The sequence below is a fragment of the Somniosus microcephalus genome, chromosome 1 (assembly GCF_052327205.1).
Source record: "Somniosus microcephalus isolate GS21.2 chromosome 1, FLI_Smic_1.0, whole genome shotgun sequence".
Classification (NCBI taxonomy): Eukaryota; Metazoa; Chordata; class Chondrichthyes; order Squaliformes; family Somniosidae; genus Somniosus; species Somniosus microcephalus.
In genome coordinates, this window is record NC_140987.1 from 41,971,061 (window position 1) to 41,990,775 (window position 19,715).

A 19,715-nucleotide genomic window follows, 5' to 3' on the forward strand; every position below is an offset into this window, starting at 1 on the left:
TATAAGCCTTGCGCATGCCTCTATACCCCCAGTCTTGAGACTACCCTCCTCCAGTAAATACCTGTTTATCGTTAAGTTACAGCATCCGTGTGGTTATTGAAAAACAGCATACTCTCAGAATCACGGATCTAACTGTGGCGACGAGTGTCGATTCGAATCTACCTGCAACTCTGCATTCCCCGTTGAGGATTCGGTCCGGGAGGGCGGTGAAACAAAAAAAAAAAGTCGAGGCCAGGAACACGGGCGTCGACCACGAGCAACTGCCCAGTGGTCCAGCAGGGAGTGAACATCGCAGGGGAGGCTGTGGAGAGCCGGGCTTGGTTCCCCAGCCACGACGATCAGCAAGAGACTGACGACAGGTCCAGCGCAGACCCCTCCCGAACAGCGGCGGCTGGAGCCGACCGACGGCGGAGAGAAAGCCGAGCAGCGTCGATGGGGTAAGAAAGAGGGTGAAGCGCACAGGGCGCAGCCGGGGGTTGAAAACCGAGCGGCGTCGAGAAAAAAAAAAAACGGAGAGAGGGTAAAGCAACAGCCGGGTTCAGGACCGAGCGGCATCGAGAAAAAAAAAAAAAAAGAACGCGCAGAGCACAGCCAGGGTTCAAGGGCTGAACAGTGTCTGCGGGGAGAAGAAGGGAGAGCGCGGGAGACGCCATTGAGCCGCGGAGAAGAAGGAAGAGCGCGGGAGACGCCATATTTAGAAGCCGCAGCGGAGAAGAAGGGCGAGCGCAGGAAGGAAGGAAAGCACGGGAGATGCCATTTTGTGCCAGCGGAGAAGAAGGGGAAGCACGGGAGATGCCATTTTTGACAGTTAAATCACACCCAGGGATGCCGAAGAGTGGCAGTACCTCTACTTTCGACAATGAAGTCGAAGATTAGGCGACATATGTGGAACGTATTGAGGTGTACTGCAGGGCGAATGAAGTGCCAGATGCTCGTAAAGCACTGGTTTTGTTAAATTCCATGGGTGCAAAAACTTATGGGTTACTGCGAAATCTAATAACCCCAGAGAAGCCGGTGAACAAGAATTTCGAAAGCATAGTAGAAATCCTAAAGGACCACTTAAACCCCACACCGCTGCTGATAGCAGAACGATTTAAGTTCCATAAAAGGAACCAACACAAAGACGAAAGCAATGCTGAGTACCTAACAGAACTGATCAAGCTATCGAAACACTGCCAGTTTGGAGCGGGACTAGCAGATACGTTAAGGGACAAGTTTGTGTGTGGGCTACAAAGTGAAGGAACACAGAAACGGCTTCTATCTGAAAAGGATCTTACACTGGGCAAGGCTTTCATTATGGCAGTATCACACGAAGCAGCCGCAAGGGGAGCTGCAGAGATACAATGGAGACCGCAAGAATATGGCACCAATGAAGTGTCCTATGGAACAGGGAAGTGCTATCGCTGCGGCAGAACAACACATGACCAGAAGGATTGTTGGTTCAAGGACCGAGTGTGCAGACAGTGTGGAAAAGCAGGACACATAGCAAGAGTCTGCAGGTCTGGGAAGAAAACCAACAGTAAGAAATCTCCACAGGAGAAGTACAAAAAGGTACACCAGGTGATGGACCAGTGGTTCAGATGAACAGAAAAGTGACACAGACTCCGGAAGCAAGGAGCTGGGTTGTCTGAAACTACATAATGTAACCAAAATGGAGGATCACCAAACTATCTGGGTTACACTCAAGATAGACGGAGTCCAAGTGAAAATGGAATTGGACACAGGATCAGCCCTAACAGTCATAAACCAAAGGGACTACAAGCGGCTATTTTCACATATACCCTTGAAAGCTACAGAGATTGTCTTCAAGACGTATACAGGGCAAAAAGTCTACCCCAAAGGAAAAATAAGGGTGAAAGTGATATATAAAGGCCAGGAAATACCTAAAATGGATATATATGTATTGCCAGATGGAGGACCACCACTGCTAGGACGTGAATGGATCCGGAAGATGCAATTAGATTGGCATTCTGTTGTGTATGTACCTTTAAGAGAATAACTGGTCTCAGACTGCAGTACTGGCAGTGACCACCCCTGTATAAAAGGCGCTAGAGAGCCTCTGACGTTTAGTTTCGTTTATGTCTTTCACCAGTAAAGATCTGTTTGTTTTCTCTCCTGCTAGTCCGTGTCTCAATCATTCACGGACTTAACACTGGTGACGAGTTAGAAATGAATTTACCTGCAACTCAGCAGCAGCTCCGACGACATTGTTGAAGGTCGGAGCCAGAAGAAAGAAGAAAAAAAAAAAAAATAGGCCATTGAAACTCGAGAAACGGGCATCGACCGTCAATCATCGATTTCAAAACTTGCAGGAGAGACTGTTCAGAGCCAGGCTGGGTTCCTCGGTTCGTGGTTTCCCAGCTAATCGGGCTGGTGGCAGGTAGTGCTCTGATCCTCCCTGGGCTGCGGCGGGCTGAAGCTCGATCGGGTGGCTTTTCAACGGGGCCGGGCAGCGAGTCGGGAAGCAAGGAGAGAGAGAAAGGGTGGAGCATACAGGGCGCGGCCGGTGTTTCGAAGCTGGGCAGCGTTCGGACCTCAGAAGAGGGAGGGAAGTGTCCCAGAGGGTCCGCTCCACGACAGGAAAATAATAAAAGAGAAAGAATACGCGCAAGAAACCGTGGAAAGCAGCGCTAACAACAGCGGGGAAGAAGGAAAAGCGCGGGAGGCGCCATTTTGTTAAATCGTAGAAGAAGGCAAAGCGCGGGAGGCGCCATTTTAGATTTGCAAGGTGCCGAAGACTGGCTGTATCACTGCTTTTGATAAAACATTAGAGGACTGGACCACGTATGTGGAAAGAGTCGAGGTATATTTCGAGGCAAACGATATAGCGGAGGGGAAAAAGGCATCGATATTGTTAAACTTAATGGGCGCTAGAACGTACGGCCTATTGCAGGACCTAATTACTCCAGCCAAACCAAAGGCGAAGAGTTATAACGAAATTGTTGCTGTTCTACAGGAGCACTTAAACCCTGCACCGCTGTTGATAGCAGAAAGATTTAAATTCCACAGGAGAACTCAGCACAAAGATGAGAGCAATGCTGAGTATCTTACGGAACTACGCAAGCTATCAAAGCACTGCCAGTTCGGAGCAGGACTGGCAGATACCCTACGGGACAAATTTGTCTGTGGACTCCTGAGTGAAGGAACACAGAAGAAGTTACTCACAGAAAAAGAGCTGACGCTAGATAACGCTTTCAGCGTGGCAGTATCATATGAAGCAGCAGCCAGGGGAGCTGCAGAAATTCAACAAAAACCACAGGAATACGGCACCCACGAAATGACACGGGGATTTGCAAAATGTTATCGCTGCGGCAGAACTAACCATGATGAGAAGGACTGCTGGTCCAAAGACAAAATATGCAGACAATGCGGGAAGATTGGACACATTGCACGAGTTTGTAGGTCTGGGAAGAAGACCAGCGACAACAAAAAGGCTACTAAGGAATCGTACAAGAAAGTACAAAAGATGACGGACAGTAGTTCCGAAGACCAGATGAGCGATAGTGAATCCGGAAACAGGAGACTAAGCTGTCTCAAACTTCACAATGTAATCGCAAAAGAGGATCACCAAACCATTTGGGTCACTCTCACGATAGCAGGGTCCCAAGTTAAAATGGAATTGGATACAGGATCAGCGCTAACCGTCATGAATCGACGAGACTACGAGCGGCTATTTTCACACATACCCTTGAGAGAGACATCCATCGTCTTGACGACGTATACGGGGCAAAAGGTATACCCCAGAGGAAAAATAAGGGTGCCTGTCGAATACAATGGCAAGAAAATATGGAAATTGTATCTCTACATACTGACAAATGGTGGACCACCGTTATTGGGACGTGAATGGATCAGGAAGATAAACTTAGATTGGCATTCCATTCATGCAATGACGGTGGACGGTAAAAAAGATGAAGACGTCACTCCTGGACGATTGTCAACAATCTTAGCTAACGCCAAAGAGGTATTTCAACAAGAACTGGGCACGCTTAAAGGCGTAGCCGCCTCGATAAAAGTAGAAGAGAATGCAGTTCCCAAGTTTTTCAAAGCGAGACCGGTACCATATGCAATTCGCCCAGCCGTCAAGGCAGAGCTGGAGAATCTGGAGAAGGTGGGCATGTTGTCTAAGGTCGACTGGAGCGAGTGGGCGACACCCATCGTTCCTGTCATGAAGAAAACGTTAACCAATAAGTCCGGAGAGCCAAGGAAGATTCGCATCTGTGGGGATTTCAAGGTGACGGTGAACCCTGTCCTTCGCACAGTACAATATCCTCTTCCAAGGATAGAAGACATCTTCGCCTCACTGTCTGGAGGGAAGCGTTTTACAAAAATTGACCTAGCACAAGCATATTTGCAGATGGAGGTTGAAGAGTCCTCTAGGAAATATCTCACGATAAACACTCACGAAGGTCTTTACCAGTATCATCGATTGGTATTCGGAGTAGCATCGGCTCCGGCGATATGGCAAAGAGCGATGGAACAAGTCCTGCAAGGGATTCCGGGGACTCAGTGCTACTTGGACGACATCCTTGTAACAGGTGAAGATGACAGTGAACACCTTAACAACCTAGAACAGGTGCTCACTAGACTACGGGAACAAGGGCTGCGAATTTTTTAAGAAACAGATATCGTATTGTGGCCACGTGATTGATGAAGAGGGGTTACATAAGTCCCCTGACAAAATTGAAGCAGTTGTTCAGGCCCCAGCGCCTGAAAATGTGTCGCAGCTGAGGTCATTCCTCGGGTTGGTGAATTACTATCATAAGTTTTTGCCGAATTTGTCGACAATTCTGCACCCACTGAACGCCCTGCTACGAACGGGAGTAGCTTGGAAATGGAGCGATGATTGTAAGCGTGCTTTTCAGAAGAGTAAGGACTTAATCACTTCAAAGGAAGTATTGGCTCACTACAACCCAGCACTGCCAATCAGGCTGGCGTGTGATGCTTCTCCCTACGGCATTGGGGCGGGACTGTCACATAAATTCCTTGATGGTTCGGAGAGGCCGATAGCTTTTGCGTCACGCTCGTTAACTTCTGCCGAGCGTAACTATGCCCAGATTGACAGAGAGGCCCTCAGCCTAGTGTGGGGGGTGAAGAAGTTCAATCACTATCTGCACGGTCAAAAATTTACTCTACTAACCGATCATCAACCTCTTGTCTCCATTTTCAACCCTCAGAAGGGCGTACCGATAATGACGGCACAACGGCTGCAGAGATGGTCCCTTTTCCTCGGGGCACACCAATATGACATCGAGTACAAAGGAACTAAACAGCATGGAAATGCTGATGGATTGTCACGTCTACCGTTGCCGACGGTGGAAGAAGAAGACCTTGCAGTGGATCCAATGGAGTTATTCCACTCGACCATAGTCGAATGTCTCCCTGTGACGAATGCAAACATAGAAAAGGAAACACGGAATGACCCGACACTATCACGGGTCTATGATTTAATGGTGAAGGGATGGCCAGCACATGGCGAACCACTGCTGCCAGCATTCTCGCCGAGAAGAGAACAGCTGTCAGTGTGCAGAGGAACCTTGATGTGTGGATCCAGAGTAGTAATTCCACCTAAGTTGAGGGATAGGGTGCTCAATGAGCTTCATGAGGGTCATCTGGGTGGGGTAAAAATGAAGAGCTTAGCCAGAGCGTTTGTGTGGTGGCCGGGAATCGATAGAGAAATCGAAGAGATGACCAAGAGCTGTGCAGGATGCCAGAAGGCCCAAAACGCCCCACCACAAGCTCCTCTGCATCCATGGGAGAGGCCCTCATCTCCATGGCAAAGGGTGCACATTGATTTTGCTGGTCCCTTCATGAACTCGATGTTTTTAATTGCGGTGGATGCACATTCAAAGTGGCCAGAGGTAATAAAAATGTCCTCAACCACCACGGAAAAAACTATCACAGTTTTACGAACCATATTCACCAGGAATGGGCTGCCTGAACAGATTTGCTCTGACAATGGACCACAGTTTGTGTCTGAAGAGTTCCGGAGGTTCTTAAAGAACAATGGTGTTAAGCATTACTCATCTGCCCCATATCATCCAGCCACTAATGGATTGGCCGAGAGGTTTGTCCAAACATTCAAGAAGGCTATCAAGGCAATGTGTAATGAAGATATACCCCTACAACACAAGGTGGACAACTTCTTGTTTGCCTACCGGAATGCGACACATGCGGTTACCAACCAAACTCCAGCCATGATGTTCTTCAATCGAAGACTACGATGCCGCTTGGATTTGGTTAAGCCAAACGTCCAAAGAGATGTGGAGAACAGGCAGTTTCAGAATATGAATGAAAGGCCGACCAGGAGTTTTAAGATAGGTCAACCAGTTTTGGCCCGGGACTACCGCACTGAGAAATGGCAGCCAGGAACGATTTGTACACGACAAGGACCTCTCATGTATACCGTGGACGTTGGGGAGAGCATTGTAAGATGCCATGCTGACCAGATTCTAGAGTCACTGGAAAACGTCAACTCCACACCACGATCTGATACACCTGGTAATGAAATCGACGTTCCAATTGCAGCTACCGCAGAACCGGTAATATTGGAAGCAGATGAACCAAACAACGACATTGATTCCGACTCAACATTGCCAGAAGAACCTGATACCCCAAAGAGGCGTTATCCAAACAGAATCAGGAAGCCTCCTCAAAGACTGAACTTATAATTGCTTAAACTTAACCAATGTATCTAAGCAACAGTAATTGTGATTCTAATTCGTTATCATTAGTTGTTAAATGAATGTTATGTACTGTTTATCTAAAAGGGGAGGAATTGTTGTGTATGTACCTTTAAGAGAATAACTGGTCTCAGACTGCAGTACCGGCAGTCACCACCCCTGTATAAAAGGCGCTGGAGAGCCTCTGTTGTTTAGTTTCGTTTATGCCTTTCACCAGTAAAGATCTGTTTGTTTTCTCTCCTGCTAGTCCGTGTCTCAATCATTCACGGACTTAACACATTCCATACAGGCACTGAAGGTTGAGGCCAAAAAGGATGACGACGTCACACCTGGATGACTGTCAAAAATGCTAACTGACGCAAAAGAAGTGTTCTAGGAGGGACTAGGAACACTAAAAGGCATAACAGCAACGATTAAAATAGAGGAAAATGCAAGCCCAAAGTTTCTTAAGGCCAGACCAGTGCCTTATGCGATCAGACCAGCTGTCGAAGCAGAGCTGGAAGGGTTGGAACGTTCAGGAGTACTGTCCAAAGTGGACTGGAGCGAGTGGTCTACACCCATCGTTCCTGTAATGAAGAGGTCGTTGAGTAATACGCCTGGGGAACCAAAGAAGGTCCGCATCTGTGGGGATTTTAAGGTGACAGTGAACCCAGTCCTTCACATGGTACAATATCCGCTTCCACGAATTGAGGATATTTTCGCCTCGCTGTCTGGAGGTAAATGCTTCACCAAAATTGATCTAGCCCAGGCGTACTTGCAAATGGAGGTAGAAGAAGCTTCGAAACAATACCTTACGATTAACACTCATAAAGGTCTCTATCAATACAACCGGCTGGTGTTCGGGGTAGCCTCGGCTAAGGCTATCTGGCAAAGGGCAATGGATCAAATCCTGCAAGGGATTCCAGGGACCCAGTGTTATTTGGACGACATCTTGGTCACGGGCGAAATTGACAGTGATCATCTCGCCAACTTGGAGAAGGTGCTCACCAGATTAAAGGAGTATGGGCTACGAGCTAATCACCACAAGTGCGAGTTATTCCAGAAACAGATCTCGTATTGTGGCCACGTCATCGATGAAGAGGGGTTACATAAGTCCCCTGAAAAGATTGAGGCAGTAGTCAAGGCTCCAGCACCGGAAAATGTGTCAAAACTGAGGTCGTTCCTCGGGCTGGTAAACTACTACCACAAGTTCTTACCAAATTTGTCCACGGTATTACACCCACTGAACACCCTACTGCAAACAGGGGTACCATGGAAGTGGGATGACGAAAGTAGACGAGCTTTCCAGAAGTGTAAAGAATTGATCACATCAAAAGAGGAGTTGGCCCATTGCAAACCAGCGCTACCAATTCATTTGGCATGTGATGCATCACCCTACGGTATTGGAGCGGTGCTGTCGCACAAATTCCCAGACGGGCTGGAGAGGCCAGTAGCCTTTGCATCTCGGTCACTAACCTCAGCCGAGCGCGACTCCGCCCAGATTGACAGGGAGGCCCTCAGCCTAGTATGGGGAGTAAAAAAATTCGACCACTATCTGCATGGGCAGAAGTTCACCTTGCTGACTGACCACCAACCACTTGTCTCCATCTTTAATCCTAAGAAGGGCGTTCCAGTGATGACTGCACAACGGTTACAAAGATGGTCCCTGTTTCTAGGGGCGAATCAATATGAAATAGAATATAAAGGCACGAAACAGCATGGGAACGCTGATGGGCTATCGCGCCTGCCACTGCCTACTGTGGAGGAAGCACCAGCAGTGGACCCTATCGAGATATTTTATTCGTCAATAATTGAATGATTGCCAGTAACGAACGCAGATATAGAGAAGGAGACCCGCAAAGATCCGACGCTGTCTCGGGTATATGATTTGACGGTGAGGGGATGGCCAACACATGGCGACTCACTGTTGCCAGCATTCTCATCCAGAAGAGAACAGCTGTCAGTATGCCAGGGGACAGTGATGTGTGGATCCAGAGTGGTGATTCCACCCAAGTTAAGGGAGAGAGTGCTAAATGAGCTACATGAAGGTCATCTGGGGGGAGTGAAAATGAAAAGCTTTGCTAGGGCTTATGTGTGGCGGCCGGGAATCGATCAACAAATCGAAGACCTAACTAAGAGCTGCTTAGGATGTCAGAGGTCCAAAATGCACCACCACATGCCCCTCTACAGCCATGGGAGTGGCCCTCCTCTCCATGGCAATGGGTGCATATTGATTTCGCTGGTCCATTCATGGACTCAATGTTCTTACTAGCAGTGGATGCTCATTCGAAGTGGCCTGAGGTGACAAAAATGTCCTCAACCACTACAGAGAAAACGATTGCAGTCCTACGGACCATATTTGCCAGAAACGGTTTGCCAGAGCAGATTTGCTCTGATAATGGACCACAGTTTGTGTCTGAAGAGTTTCAAAAATTTATGAGAAAGAATGGGGTAAGGCATTACACATCCACCCCGTATCATCCAGCCACAAATGGATTGGCTGAGAGGTTCGTACAAACCTTTAAGAAGGCGATAAAGGCCATGTGCGACGATGAAATTCCACTACAGCATAAGATGGACAATTTCTTATTAGCCTACTGAAACGCGACACATGCAGTTACCAACCAGACCCCGGCCATGATGTTCTTTAACCGAAGGTTGAGATCTCGTCTGGACTTGCTCAGACCAAATGTGCGAAGAAATGTTGAGGACAATCGATTCCAGCACATCAATGAGAAGCCAACAAGGAGCTTCAATGTAGGACAACCAGTCTTGGCCCGTGACTATCGAACAGCAAAAAGGCAACCCGGAACGATATGCACAAGGCAGGGGCCATTAATGTACACAGTGGATGTCGGGGAGAACATTGTGAGACGCCACGTCGATCAGATCTTAGCGTCACAGGAACGCGTCAACCCCATGTCTCGAGTACCTGGGGATGAACCCGACATACCGGTCGCATCTACCTCAGAACCAGTAGCAGTGGAACCCGATGAACTACCCGATGAAAAGGGGTCAGAATCGCCTCTGCACCAAGAACAAGAACCTCAGGAAAGGCGGTATCCCGAAAGGGTCAGGAAGCCGCCCCAAAGACTGAATCTATAAATGGACTATTGTTGTTTAATATACATGTTAAAGTGTTAATTGTTATTTTAATATTAGAGGTACTACTAATCTAAAAGGGGAGGAATTGTAGTGTATGTGCCTTTAAGACAGAACTACTTTTACAGCTCCTGTATACTGTAGTACCGGCAGTGACCACACCTGTATATAAGCCTTGCGCATGCCTCTGTACCCCCAGTCTTGAGACTACCCTCCTCCAGTAAATACCTGTTTATCGTTAAGTTACAGCATCCGTGTGGTTATTGAAAAACAGCATACTCTCAGAATCACGGATCTAACAGTAAGCATGCAGGTGCAGCAGGCAGTTAAGAAGGCAAATGGTATGTTGGCCTTCGTAGCAAGAGGGTTCGAGTACAAGAATAAGGATGTCTTGCTGCAGTTGTACAGGGCCTTGGTGAGACCGCACCTTGAGTATTGTGTGCAGTTTTGGTCACCTTACCTGAGGAAGGACGTTCTTGCCATGGAGGGAGTGCAGCGAAGATTCACCAGGCTGATACCTGGGATGGCAGGAATGACGTACAAGGAGAGATTGTGTCAATTGGGCTTATACTCACTGGAGTTTAGAAGATTGAGAGGGGATCTCATCGAAACCTATAAAATTCTGTCAGGTTTGGACAGACTAGATGCAGAAAGGATGTTTCTGATGGCTGGGGAGTCCAGAACCAGGGGTCATAGTCTAAGGATAAGGGGTAAGCCATTTAGGACTGAAATGAGGAGGAATTTCTTCACCTAGAGAGTGGTGAACCTGTGAAATTCTCTGCCACAGAGGGCGGTGGAGGCCAGTTCATTAAATATATTCAAGAAAGAGTTGGATATATTTCTTGAGGCTAAAGGGATCAAGGGATATGGGGAGAAGGCAGGGACAGGGTACTGAATTTGGAGGATCAGCCATGATCTCATTGAATGGCGGAGCAGGCTCGAAGGGCCGAATGGCCTACTCCTGCTCCTATCTTCTATGTTTCTATGTTTCTATAACCACTATGCTACCGTACCCATGGTAGTCTCTGATAAGGTAAGCTTTACATGGACTGTGGAAAGAACAGGTTAGTTGCACCAAATGGTCTTTGTCATTCCACACTTTATCATTTGTATTCACATTTCTATATAGTTTTGAGATACGTAACGAATATACAAAAATGACTGGCAGAAAAAGACCAGCTGGTCCATCAAGCCTGCCCCACAGCATCATGGCTAGACACTTACACCCACCTCCACCCTTTAGCTCATGTAATCTCCTGTCTTCTTCAATACCCTTTTCCAGTCTTTCCAAAATCTTTCTTACCCTAGCACCTGAGAGGCAACATCCGACACCCCACCCCCCCCCACCCCCCGACCCCAGAAAAACCCCATGCCACCCAAATCAACCTTAAATGACCATTTATTCAATCTGTTATGGAGTATATTACTTCCTTTAGTCGGTGCACAAGTGCAAATAATTGTTGTAAATGTTTTCACAGATGTCATCTTCAACAGAACAATAGCTTTTTTTCTTCGAACATGACGTTCAGTTCTGTTGTGTATGTACCTTTAAGAGAATAACTGGTCTCAGACTGCAGTACCGGCAGTCACCACCCCTGTATAAAAGGCGCTAGTAAGCCTCTGTAGTTTCAGTTTCCCGATTGACTCCTTTCAGTAAAGACTTGTTTTGTTCAACTCCTGCTGTCCGTGTCTCAATCATACATGAACATAATACTGGCGACGAGCAGATACGAACTTACCTACAGTCTGCACCACCTCCTGGGATCCATTCCTGCAGTGAAGTGAGCAGAGGTCGAGGCCAGAAGGAAGAAAGAAGTAGTAGAAAGGGGCATCGACCGTAGGCATCCGCCCCTGTGTTAGCGGAGTTGAAGATTGCTGGAGAAGCTGTCGGAAGCGGGGCCTGGTTCCTGTCGACGGTGCTTCAGCTAATTGGGCTGGTGGCAGGTACTACACTGATCCTTCCTGGGCTGCGGCGGTCGCGAACTCGAGCGGGTGGCTTGCAACGGGGCCAAGCAGCGTTGTCGGGAAGAGGAGAGAGAGAGGGTGGAGCACACAGGGCGCCGCCGGTGCTACGAAGCCGGGCTGCGTATAGACCCGAGAAGAGGGAGGCAAGAGTCCCACAGGGTTGTTCCACGATGGGAAAATAATAAAAAAAAGAAATATTAAATGCGCAGGAAACCACGAGGAGCTGCAGGTGGCAACGGAAACCGCGGAAAGCAGCGCTAGCAACAGAGGGGAAGAAGGCAAAAGCGCGGGAGGCGCCATCTTAATCGGCGGGGAAGAAGGCAAAGCGCGGGAGGCGCCATTTTGTTAAATCGGGGAAGAAGGCAAAGCGCGGGGGGGGCCATCTTAGATTTTCAAGATGCCGAAGACTGGCTGTATCACTGCCTTTGATAATACAATAGAGGACTGGACCACGTATGTGGAAAGAGTCGAGGTGTATTGCGAGGCAAACGAAATAGCCGATGAGAAAAAGGCATCGGTATTACTAAACTTAATGGGCGCTAGAACGTACGGCCTATTGCGGGACCTGATTACTCCAGCCAAACTGAAGGCGAAGAGTTTTAACGAAATTGTTGCTGTCCTACAGGAACACCTAAACCCTGCACCGCTGTTGATAGCCGAATGATTTAAATTCCACAGGAGAGCTCAGCATAAAGATGAGAGCAATGCTGAGTACCTTACGGAACTACGCAAGCTATCAAAGCACTGCCAGTTCGGAGCAGGACTGGCAGATACACTACGGGACAAATTTGTCTGTGGACTCCTGAGTGAAGGAACACAGAAGAAGTTACTCTCAGAGAAGGAGCTGACACTAGATAAGGCTTTCAGCGTGGCAGTATCGTACGAAGCAGAAGCCAGGGGAGCTGCAGAAATTCAACATAAGCCACAGGAATACGGCACCCACGAAATGACACGGGGATTTGCAAAATGTTATCGCTGCGGCAGAACTAACCATGACCAGAAGGACTGCTGGTCCAAGGACAAAATATGCAGGCAATGCGGAAAGATGGGACATATTGCACGAGAAGAAGACCAGCGACAACAAAAAGGCTACTAAGGAACCGTACAAGAAAGTACAAAAGATGACGGACAGTAGTTCCGAAGACCAGATGAGCGATAGTGAATCCGGGAACAGGCGACTAAGCTGTCTCAAACTTCACAATGTATTCGCAAGAGAGGGTCACCGAACCATTTGGGTCACCCTCACGATAGCAGGGACCCAAGTTAAAATGGAGTTGGATACAGGATCAGCGCTAACCGTCATGAATCGACGAGACTACGAGCGGCTATTCTCACACATACCCTTGAGAGAGACATCCATCGTCTTGACGACGAATACGGGGCAAAAAGTATACCCCAGAGGAAAAATAAGGGTGCCTGTTGAATACAATGGCAAGAAAATACGGAAATTGTATCTCTACATACTGCAAAATAGTGGACCACCGTTATTGGGACGTGAATGGATCAGGAAGATAAGGTTAGATTGGCACTCCATTCATGCAATGATGGTGGACGGTAAAAAAGATGAAGACGTCGCTCCTGGACGATTGTCAACAATCTTAGCTAACGCCAAAGAGGTATTTCAACAAGAACTGGGCACTCTTAAAGGCGTAACCGCCTCGATAAAAATAGAAGAGAATGCAATTCCCAAGTTTTTCAAAGCAAGACCGGTACCATATGCAATTCGCCCAGCCGTCAAGGCAGAGCTGGAGAATCTGGAAAAGGCAGGCATGTTGTCTAAGGTCGACTGGAGCGAGTGGGCGACACCCATCGTTCCTGTCATGAAGAAAAAGTTAAGCAATTAGTCTGAGGAGCCAAGGAAGGTTCGCATCTGTGGGGATTTCAAGGTGACGGTGAACCCAATCCTTCACACAGTACAATATCCTCTTCCAAGGATAGAAGACATCTTCGCCTCACTGTCTGGAGGGAAGCGTTTTACAAAAATTGACCTAGCACAAGCATATTTGCAGATGGAGGTTGAAGAATCCTCTAGGAAGTATCTCACGATAAACACTCACGAAGGTCTTTACCAGTATCATCGATTGGTATTCAGAGTAGCATCGGCTCCGGCGATATGGCAAAGAGCGATGGAACAAGTCCTGCAAGGGATTCCGGGGACTCAGTGTTACTTGGACGACATCCTTGTGACAGGTGAAGATGACAGTGAACACCTTAACAACTTAGAACAGGTGCTCACTAGACTACGGGAACATGGGCTACGAGCCAACCGCCCCAAGTGCGAGTTTTTTAAGAAACAGATATCGTATTGTGGCCACGTGATTGATGAAGAGGGGTTACATAAGTCCCCTGACAAAATTGAAGCGGTAGTTAAGGCTCCAGTGCCTGAAAATGTGTCGCAACTGAGGTCATTCCTCGGATTGGTGAATTACTACCATAAGTTTTTGCCGAATTTGTCGACAATCCTGCACCCACTGAACGCCCTGCTACGAACGGGAGTAGCATGGAAATGGAGCAATGACTGTAAGCGGGCCTTTCAGAAGAGTAAGGACTTAATCACTTCAAGAGAAGTATTGGCTCACTACAACCCAGCACTGCCGATCAGACTGGCGTGTGATGCGTCTCCCTACGGCATTGGGGCGGTACTGTCACATAAATTCTTTGATGGTTTAGAGAGGCTGATAGCTTTTGCGTCACGCTCGTTAACTTCTGCCGAGCGTAACTATGCCCAGATTGACAGAGAGGCCCTCAGCCTAGTGTGGGGGGTGAAGAAGTTCAATCACTACCTTCGCGGTCAAAAATTTACTCTACTAACTGATCATCAACCTCTTGTCTTCATTTTCAACCCTCAGAAGGGCGTACCGATAATGACAGTGCAACGGCTGCAGAGGTGGTCCCTTTTCCTAGGGGCACACCAATATGACATCGAGTACAAAGGAACCTAACAGCATGGGAATGCTGATGGATTGTCACGTCTACCGTTGCCGACGGTGGAAGAAGACCACCTTGCAGTGGTTCCAATGGAGTTATTTCACTTGACCATAGTCGAATGTCTCCCTGTGACGAATGCAAACATAGAAAAGGAAACACGGAATGACCCGACACTATCATGGGTCTATGATTTAACGGTGAAGGGATGGCCAGCACATGGTGAACCACTGCTGCCAGCATTCTTGCCGAGAAGACAACAGCTGTCAGTGTGCAGAGGAACCTTGATGTGTGGATCCAGAGTAGTAATTCCACCTAAGTTGACGGATAGAGTGCTCAATGAGCTTCATGAGGGTCATCTGGGTGGGGTAAAAATGAAGAACTTAGCCAGAGCGTTTGTGTGGTGGCCGGGAATCGATAGAGAAATCGAAGAGATGACCAAGAGCTGTGCAGGATGCCAGAAGGTCCAAAACGCCCCACCACAAGCTCCTCTGCATCCATGGGAGTGGCCCTCATCTCCATGGCAAAGGGTGCACATTGATTTTGCTGGTCCCTTCATGGACTCGATGTTTTTAATTGCGGTGGATGCACATTCAAAGTGGCCAGAGGTAATAAAAATGTCCTCAACCACCACGGAAAAAACTATCACAATTTTACGAACCATATTCGCCAGGAATGGGCTGCCTGAACAGATTTGCTCTGACAATGGACCACAGTTTGTGTCTGAAGAGTTCCGGATGTTCTTAAAGAACAATGGTGTTAAGCATTACACATCTGCCCCATATCATCCAGCCACTAATGGATTGGCCGAAAGGTTTGTTCAAACATTCAAGAAGGCTATCAAGGCAATGTGTAATGAAGATATACCCCTACAACACAAGGTGGACAACTTCTTGTTTGCCTACCGGAATGCGACACATGCGGTTACCAACCAAACTCCAGCCATGATGTTCTTCAATCGAAGACTACGATGCCGCTTGGATTTGGTTAAGCCAAACGTCCGAAGAGATGTGGAGAACAGGCAGTTTCAGAATATGAATGAAAGGCCGACCAGGAGTTTTAAGATAGGTCAACCAGTTTTGGCCCGGGACTACTGCACTGAGAAATGGCAGCCAGGAACGATTTGTACACGGCAAGGACCTCTCATGTATACCGTGGATGTTGGAGAGAGCATTGTAAGATGCCATGCTGACCAGATTCTAGAGTCACTGGAAAACGTCAACTCCACACCAAGATCTGATACACCTGGTAATGAAATCGACGTTCCAATTGCAGCTACCGCAGAATCGGTGATATTGGAAGCAGATGAACCAAACAACAACATTGATCCCGACTCAACCTTGCCAGAGGGACCTGATACCCCAAAGAGGCATTATCCAGACAGAATCAGGAAGCCTCCTCAAAGACTGAACTTATAATTGCTTAAACTTAACCAATATATCTAGCAACCGTAATTGTGATTGTAATTAGTTATCATTTAGTTGTTAAATGACTGTTATGTACTGTTTATCTAAAAGGGGAGGAATTGTTGTGTATGTACCTTTAAGAGAATAACTGGTCTCAGACTGCAGTACCGGCAGTCACCACCCCTGTATAAAAGGCGCTAGTAAGCCTCTGTATTTTCAGTTTCCCGATTGACTCCTTTCAGTAAAGACTTGTTTTGTTCAACTCCTGCTGTCCGTGTCTCAATCATACATGGACATAATAAGTTCCATTGAATTGTTGTTTCTGAGGGCAAAGCGCAGCTGCCTTTCCACCTTCTGAATGAGGCGAAACCTTTGAGCTTGTAGCAAGATGAGTTTTTTTCCAGGGAAAACATTAGACTTTCCTTCATCAATTACTTCCATATTCTTATTCAGTCGTAGCCATTTAATGAAAAACATGGAAAGGGTTGAAATTAGGGACAAGTCCAAAGAATTTCCACAAGGAATAAGAATCTTTCATTCTTGGTTTCAACTGAAAGCGGTGTGATTTGAGTTTTTAATCAAAAAATCAAATGAAAACGATGAATCTATGAGAATTGTTGGATGGGCACATGGGGTTTAGCAGGCTTCCCTAAGCACCATTCTCTGACCAAGAAGGTAAGCAGCGCATCACCTAATGGTGTTCTGTATTAGCCATTAGATGGTAAGTCAAGCAGCCCAGGTAAACTTACAAACTTAACAAAGGCCATTAGGCTCATCAAGATCTCTCCATTCAGAATCCATGTATGATTATTGTAACAGGACACTTGATAGCTGGATAGCTGGACACTGTCGTTTGCAGTCCAGACTAAGGGTCCTGGATGTTGCCTCACAGGTGCTAGGGTAAGAGACATTTTGGAAAGACTGGAAAAGAGTATGGAAGGAAACAGAGAGCAGTCAGTCATTGTGATTCACATGGGAGCCAATGATATAGGAAAGGAATGGCCAATTGCCTGCAAAAGGACTTTAGGGATTAGGAAGCGGGTTTAGGGGCAGAATTTCAAGGTGGTAATCTCTGGTTTACTTCCCCAGCCATGTGTTAGAATAGGAAAAGATAGGAAGATTAGGAAACTCAACACGTGGCTAAAAGGACGGTGCTCTTGTTGTCATCCCCTTTGGCCTACACCCTGACAGGGAGATGGAGTAGAGGCAGCAAAGAAGAGGACAAGATGCTTGCAGAGGGAGGAGGAGGAGGGGGAGAAGGGCTCTCAGCAGGAGGTCTTACCTAGAGTCTTTCGAGAGCAATTCTCTTACTTCAACCTGAGCCAGGAGCAATGTCTGAGGCATCAGCGCTTTACAATGGAGGTACTCAAAAGAACACTGCCACCTCTTGTAACCAGACCTGCAGTCTCACATCAGGGCAAGGACAACGCTGCCAGTGGCTGTGAAGGTGACCGTTGTAGTGTATGTACTTTGCAGAAGGAACTATATTCTGCCGCCCCTGTATACTGCAGTACCAGTAGTGACCACCCCTGTATATAAGCCTGTGTAGTAACTTTGCATAGTTAGTTCCCGCTTGTCTCCACTCAGTAAAGACCTGTTATAACCAACTCCTGCAGTCCGTGTCTCAATTACACATGGACATAATACTGGCGACGAGCAGATCCGAACTTACCTACAGTCTGCACCACCTCATGGGGATCCATCCCTGAAGCGAAGTGCCAGAGGTCGAGGCCAGAAGGAAGGAAGAAAAAAAAAACAAACAGAAGAAACGGGCGTCGACCGTGGGCAACCGCCTCTGATTCATCGGAGTTGAAGATTTGCAGGAGAGGCTGTCAAGAGCGGGGCTTGGTTATCCTGTTGATGGTGTTACAGCTAATCAGGCTGGTGGCAGGTAGTCCACTGATCCTTCCTGGGCTGCGGCGGGCTAGAGCTCGATCGGGTGGCTTTTCAACAGGGCCGAGCAGCGTTGTCGGGAAGAGGAGAGAGAGAGAGAGGGTGGAGCACACAGGGCGCGGCCGGTATTACGAAGCCGGGCAGCGTACAGACCCGAGAAGAGGGAGGAAAGTGTCCCGTAGGGTTGCTCCGACGACGGGGAAGATAAAAGAAATTAGAAGCGCAGAAAGCCGCGAGGAGCTGCAGTTTGCCACGGGAACCGCGGAGAGCGGCGTTAGCAGCAGCGCGGGGGGGAAGTGCGCGAAGACCATAGGGCGTCGCCATCAAGGCATAAAACGCCAGCAACAGCGCTAGCAGCGGCGGAGAAGACGGAAAGCGCGGGAGGCGCCATTTTGTTAAATCGGGGAAGAAGACAAAGCACGGGAGGCGCCATCTTAGATTTCCAAGATGCCGAAGACTGGCAATATCACTGCCTTCGATAATGCAATAGAAGACTGGACCACGTATGTGGAAAGAGTCGAAGTATATTGCGAGGCAAACGAAGTAGCCGATGAGAAAAAGGCATCGGTACTACTAAACTTAATGGGCGCAAGAACGTACGGCCTATTGCGGAACCTGATTACTCCAGCCAAACCGATGGTGAAGAGTTTTAACGAAATTGTTGATATCCTACAGGAACACCTAAATCCTACACCGCTGCTGATAGCAGAAAGATTTAAATTCCACAGGAGAAATCAGCATAAAGATGAGAGCAATGTTGATTACCTTATGGAACTACGCAAGCTATCAAAGCACTGCCAGTTCGGAGCAGGACTGACAGATACTCTACGGGACAAATTTGTCTGTGGACTCCTGAGTGAAGGAACCCAGAAGAGGTTACTGGGGAGCACGGTGGCATAGTGGTTAGCACTGTTGCCTCATAGCGCCAGGGACCCGGGTTCGAATCTGGCCTCGGGTGACTGTCTGTGTGGAGTTTGCACATTCTCCCCGTGTTTGCGTGGGTTTCCTCCGGGTGCTCCGGTTTCCTCCCACAGTCCAAAGATGTGCGGGTTAGGTTGATTGGCTATGATAAATTGACCCTTAGTGTTAGGGGGATTAAATACGTGGGGTTACAGGGATAGGGTGGGATATGTGTTGGTGTAGGGGTTACGGGGATCGGGTGGGATATGTGTCGGTGCAGGCTCGATGGGCCGAAACGACCTCTATCTGCACTGTGGGGTTTCTGTGATTCTGTGAAAGAGCTGACGCTAGATAAGGCTTTCAGCGTGGCAGTATCGTACGAAGCAGCAGCAAGGGGAGCTGCGGAAATACAGCAAAAGCCACAGGAATACGGCACCCATGAAATGACACGGGGATTTGAAAAATGTTATCGCTGCGGCAGAACAACCCATGACCAGAAGGACTGCTGGTCCAAGGACAAAATATGCAGGCAATGTGGAAAGATGGGACACATTGCACGAGTTTGCAGGTCTGGGAAGAAGACTAACGACAACAAAAAGGCTACTAAGGGACAGTACAGGAAAGTACAAAAGATGACGGACAGTAGTTCCGAAGACCAGATGAGCGATAGTGAATCCGGGAACAAGAGACTAAGCTGTCTCAAACTTCACAACGTAATCGCAAAAGAGGATCACTGAACCATTTGGGTCACCCTCACGATAGCAGGATCCCAAGTCAAAATGTAATTGGATACAGGATCAGCCCTGACCATCATGAATCGATGAGACTACGAGTGGCTATTCTCACACATACCCTTGAAAGAGAC